Source organism: Rattus norvegicus, chromosome 5 (genome assembly GCF_021556685.1).
Source record: "Rattus norvegicus strain SHRSP/BbbUtx chromosome 5, alternate assembly SHRSP_T2T, whole genome shotgun sequence".
NCBI classification, from domain to species: Eukaryota; Metazoa; Chordata; class Mammalia; order Rodentia; family Muridae; genus Rattus; species Rattus norvegicus.
In genome coordinates this window covers 51,418,662-51,425,000 of record NC_141538.1, presented here as the reverse complement: position 1 = coordinate 51,425,000, position 6,339 = coordinate 51,418,662, and positions in this window count along the sequence as shown.

Here is a 6,339-nt window from a genome sequence, read left to right as displayed (position 1 = left end):
TAGGAGGAAAAGGGTCCCCAGGGCCGGTAATAGAGTCTGAGACACCCCACGTCTAGTGTTAAGGAGTCCCACAAAAATACCAGGGGCCTAGCACAGACCCATCTATGCTCCATGATTGTCACTTCAGCCGCTATACAGTGTATTTTAAAGATACCATTTTATATGATCTGCCCTTAAACAGCTCCCCACAACTAGGCGAACAATCAGTCAAACCCAGCTGCATAGTTATGCACAGGGTGCATGGCTGTGACCCCAAGGTGTGCGCCGCAGGTGACAGCGACCGGCTCACAGTCTCAAGGAGCTCTTAGTTACTCTGGTGCTAGCCACACGAGTGAAGTTTTTCAGAAGGCAAAATGTGCTGCTGACCGGAGTCAAGGGATGCGGGGTCCACGTTTGAGCACAAGGAAGCATCTTTGGTGCCACTGCAGAGACAAAGCAAATTTCTTCGGCTTTCTCGTGGATTTATATTGAGAAAATTACCAGAAGAACCCCAAATTTCTACTCAGTCGAAACTAAGGGAATCAAACAGCCCAGCTGCCCCACACTGGGCTGTTCGATTTACCCATAACCACACCCCAGACGGTGAGTATATGAAAGCAATTCTCTGCTTTGTCCTGAACCAAAAACGTTTTGGAATTGTGTACTGCGTCAGAAATGTAAGCCACACCCATCTTTTCTTGTCCAGTTGAAACTTTGCTAACGAATGTTATCTATGCCGTGAGTGATCTTTTTTTTTTTTTTTTTTCTGGTCTGTTGCTATCTTCAAGGCTGTGGGTTGTGAAAATCCCGAGTGCAGGGTAGCAGAGCTGTTTGATTTGCTGAGTGTTCTCCTCAGGAGCCAGTTCTTTATGAGTAGTCAACAAACACTAAATAATTAGGGATGTAACTGTGAAGGCACAGCCAGGGGCTAAGTGGCATTTTCAAGGTTTTAAATGCATTAGGAGGAAATCTGGAATTGGAATTTAGCGTGCTTAGCTTTCTTCCTGAGGTTTGCCACCATGCCTCTCTATTTCCTTAATCACATAAAGCCAGTGGTTCTTGACTGACCCCTAACCTACTGCTCCATCAGGCAAAATTTGGAAACCCCCAGGCAATGACCTGCTTTTCAATGGGAGAACTTATTTACTTCCAGCTGGAACACATCAAGAAAAGCCATTTCTCTGATAGCCTCATTCTTGCCAAAAAGACTGGAAAATAACTTATTAGAGAGCCGACCATCTCAGGAGCCACAACAACAGCTGCACGGAATAGAGAGCCCGCCGAATGACTGGACACTGTGAAACTGGATTGACGGAAACTGATGCAGGCTTCCTTCCAAGCCTCACTTTGATCTTCCTAACAGAGGTCGTCAGGGGGGGAACCTGAATGCCTCCACGATCAGGATGACTTAGCTTGTCTGCTCATGGCTGAATTGTCTTTGTAGTCTTTGTCTATGGGCTACTTGAGGTCACCGTTAAATTAACAATAAGGGCTTGTGGCTAGATGTTACTTTTAGAATTTCTTTATACTTTATATTTCAAGATTCTTAATTAGGCCACGGAACCTATTGGAGAGATAAACCCTGTTAAAAATATATGTGTATATTTATGAAATGATGCTGTTCTATAAAAGGTAAAGTGTGCTAGAGTCAAATAGTGCAGTATTGACAATATGCACCCCCGCCACACTGCTGAAGAGTTTGCAATGTAATGAAATGGGTAGCTTAGAGTCTGCAGTATTTGCCAGCCACACCAATTTAGTAGGTATTGTTTGTGCATCGAGATCGGTCCTTTAGCAGGCTGGCAATAGCGTTAATGGAAAATTTCCTTTGTACCAGAGATTTTAAAAATTTAAAAAGGTTTAAATGAAGAGAGAGAGAGAAAAAAATCCAATTCTTTTCCATTCTTTTCTCTTTGCGCTTCATTCTTGTTCCTGGGAGATGATAAAGTGGGCGGACGTCCTTTCTGTGTAAGCTTCAGCCCAGCATCAACAGTAAGCATAAACTCTAGATGTGACAGCAGGCAACTATAGCCTCAGCACAACGGAGGATGCAGGGTAGAGACAGACAGACGGGTGGATGGCTGCGGCTTTTATTTCTGAGAGACAGAGAGAGAGAGAGAGAGAGAGAGAGAGAGAGAGAGAGAGAGAGAGAGAGAGAGAGAGAGAGAGAAAGAGAGACAGAGACAGAGACAGAGAGAGAGACAGAGAGAGACACAGAGAGAGAGAGACACAGAGAGAGAGAGAGCGCTCAAAGATGTTATGCGGGTGTGGTTGAGGCTGGAATACTGCCTACCCATACATCACAATGGGAAGTCTGTCTTTCTTTCTCTCTCTCTTTCTCTCTTTCTCTCTCTCTTTCTTTCTTTCTTTCTTTCTTTCTTTCTTTCTTTCTTTCTTTCTTTCTTTCTTTCTTTCTTTCTGTCTTTCTGTCTGTCTGTCTTTCTTTCTGTCTGCCTGTCTCTTTCTCTTTTTCTTTCTCTCTCTCTCTCCCTCTCTCTCTTTCATTCTTTTTCTTTCTTTCTTTCTCTCTCTTTCCCTCTCTCTCCCTCTCTCTCTTTCTCTCTCTCTCTCCCTTCCTTCCTTCCTTCCTTCCTTTCTTTCTTTCTTTCTTTCTTTCTTTCTTTCTTTCTTTCTTTCTTTCTTTCTTTCTTTCTTTCTTTCTTTCTTTCTGTGCAGTGTTCTGCCTGCATATATGTCTGAATGCCAGAAGAGGGCACCAGACCTCATTACGGATGATTGTGAGCCATCTTGTGGTTGCTAGGATTGAACTTAGGACCTCTAGTAGAACAGTCAATGGTCTCAACCTCGGAGCTCTCTCTCCAGCCCCCCAGAAAGGGAAGTTTTTATCAGGAAGTACAAATATATTAAACAAGGTTGGAATGTATGCTATTTAACATTCTTTTGCTGGAAAGGTAGGTAGGAGGAAGAGGAGGTGAAGAACTGGTATGGCCATGAGCCCTGTGTGGTTTTCTTCATTTTTTTTTTTCAGAATGATTATTTTTTTTTATTTTTTTTATTTTTTTTTTATTAACTTGAGTATTTCTTATATACATTTCAAGTGTTATTCCCTTTCCCGGTTTCCGGGCAAACATCCCCCTCCCCCCTCCCCTTCCTTATGGGTGTTCCCCTCCTAACCCTCCCCCCATTGCCGCCCTCCCCCCATAGTCTAGTTCACTGGGGGTTCAGTCTTAGCAGGACCCAGGGCTTCCCCTTCCACTGGTGCTCTTACTAGGATATTCATTGCTACCTATGGGGTCAGAGTCCAGGGTCAGTCCATGTATAGTCTTTAGGTAGTGGCTTAGTCCCTGGAAGCTCTGGTTGCTTGGCATTGTTGTACTTTTGGGGTCTCGAGCCCCTTCAAGCTCTTCCAGTTCTTTCTCTGATTCCTTCAACGGGGGACCTATTCTCAGTTCAGTGGTTTGCTGCTGGCATTCGCCTCTGTATTTGCTGTATTCTGGCTGTGTCTCTCAGGAGCGATCTACATCCGGCTCCTGTCGGTCCGCACTTCTTTGCTTCATCCATCTTGTCTAATTGGGTGGCTGTATATGTATGGGCCACATGTGGGGCAGGCTCTGAATGGGTGTTCCTTCAGTCTCTGTTTTAATCTTTGCCTCTCCCTTCCCTGCAAAGGGTATTCTTTTTCCTCATTTAAAGAAGGAGTGAAGCATTCACATTTTGATCATCCGTCTTGAGTTTCCTTTGTTCTAGGGATCTAGGGTAATTCAAGCATTTGGGCTAATAGCCACTTATCAATGAGTGCATACCATGTATGTCTTTCTGTGATTGGGATAGCTCACTCAGGATGATATTTTCCAGTTCCAACCATTTGCCTACGAATTTCATAAACTCGTTGTTTTTGATAGCTGAGTAATATTCCATTGTGTAGATGTACCACATTTTCTGTATCCATTCCTCTGTTGAAGGGCATCTGGGTTCTTTCCATTTTCTGGCTATTATAAATAAGGCTGCGATGAACATAGTGGAGCACGTGTCTCTTTTATATGTTGAGGCATCTTTTGGGTATATGCCCAAGAGAGGTATAGCTGGATCCTCAGGCAGTTCAATGTCCAATTTTCTGAGGAACCTCCAGACTGATTTCCAGAATGGTTGTACCAGTCTGCAACCCCACCAACCATGGAGGAGTGTTCCTCTTTCTCCGCATCCTCGCCAGCATCTGCTGTCACCTGAGTTTTTGATCTTAGCCATTCTCACTGGTGTGAGGTGAAATCTCAGGGTTGTTTTGATTTGAATTTCCCTTATGACTAAAGATGTTGAACATTTCTTTAGGTGTTTCTCAGCCATTTGGCATTCCTCAGCTGTGAATTCTTTGTTTAGCTCTGAACCCCATTTTTTTAATAGGGTTATTTGTCTCCCTGCGGTCTAACTTCTTGAGTTCTTTGTATATTTTGGATATAAGGCCTCTATCTGCTGTAGGATTGGTAAAGATCTTTTCCCAATCTGTTGGTTGCCGTTTTGTCCTAACCACAGTGTCCTTTGCCTTACAGAAGCTTTGCAGTTTTATGAGATCCCATTTGTCGATTCTTGATCTTAGAGCATAAGCCATTGGTGTTTTGTTCAGGAAATTTTTTCCAGTGCCCATGTGTTCCAGATGCTTCCCTAGTTTTTCTTCTATTAGTTTAAGTGTGTCTGGTTTGATGTGGAGGTCCTTGATCCACTTGGACTTAATCTTTGTACAGGGTGATAAGCATGGATCAATCTGCATTCTTCTACATGTTGACCTCCAGTTGAACCAGCACCATTTGCTGAAAATGCTATCTTTTTTCCATTGGATGGTTTTGGCTCCTTTGTCAAAAATCAAGTGACCATATGTGTGTGGGTTCATTTCTGGGTCTTCAATTCTATTCCATTGGTCTATCTGTCTGTCTCTGTACCAATACCATGCAGTTTTTATCACTATTGCTCTGTAATACTGCTTGAGTTCAGGGATAGTGATTCCCCCTGAAGTCCTTTTATTGTTGAGGATAGCTTTAGCTATCCTGGGTTTTTTGTCATTCCAGATGAATTTGCAAATTGTTCTGTCTAACTCTTTGAAGAATTGGATTGGTATTTTGATGGGGATTGCATTGAATCTGTAGATTGCTTTTGGTAAAATGGCCATTTTTACTAAATTAATCCTGCCAATCCATGAGCATGGGAGATCTTTCCATCTTCTGAGGTCTTCTTCAATTTCTTTCCTCAGTGTCTTGAAGTTCTTATTGTACAGATCTTTTACTTGCTTGGTTAAAGTCACACCGAGGTACTTTATATTATATGGGTCTATTATGAAGGGTGTCGTTTCCCTAATTTCTTTCTCGGCTTGTTTCTCTTTTGTATAGAGGAAGGCAACTGATTTATTTGAGTTAATTTTATACCCAGCCACTTTGCTGAAGTTGTTTATCAGCTTTAGTAGTTCTCTGGTGGAACTTTTGGGATCACTTAAATATACTATCATGTCATCTGCAAATAGTGATATTTTGACCTCTTCTTTTCTGATCTGTATCCCCTTGATCTCCTTTTGTTGTCTGATTGCTCTGGCTAGAACTTCAAGAACTATATTGAATAAGTAGGGAGAGAGTGGGCAGCCTTGTCTAGTCCCTGATTTTAGTGGGATTGCTTCAAGTTTCTCTCCATTTAGTTTAATGTTAGCAACTGGTTTGCTGTATATGGCTTTTACTATGTTTAGGTATGGGCCTTGAATTCCTATTCTTTCCAGGACTTTTATCATGAAGGGGTGTTGAATTTTGTCAAATGCTTTCTCAGCATCTAATGAAATGATCATGTGGTTCTGTTCTTTCAGTTTGTTTATATAATGGATCACGTTGATGGTTTTCCGTATATTAAACCATCCCTGCATGCCTGGGATGAAGCCTACTTGATCATGGTGGATGATTGTTTTGATGTGCTCTTGAATTCGGTTTGCCAGAATTTTATTGAGTATTTTTGCATCGATATTCATAAGGGAAATTGGTCTGAAGTTCTCTTTCTTTGTTGTGTCTTTGTGTGGTTTAGGTATAAGAGTAATTGTGGCTTTGTAGAAGGAATTCGGTAGTGCTCCATCTGTTTCAATTTTGTGGAATAGTTTGGATAATATTGGTATGAGGTCTTCTATGAAGGTTTGATAGAATTCTGCACTAAACCCGTCTGGACCTGGGCTCTTTTTGGTTGGGAGACCTTTAATGACTGCTTCTATTTCCTTAGGAGTTATGGGGTTGTTTAACTGGTTTATCTGTTCCTGATTTAACTTCGATACCTGGTATCTGTCTAGGAAATTGTCCATTTCCTGAAGATTTTCAAGTTTTGTTGAATATAGGCTTTTATAGTAAGATCTGATGATTTTTTGAATTTCCTCTGAATCTGTAG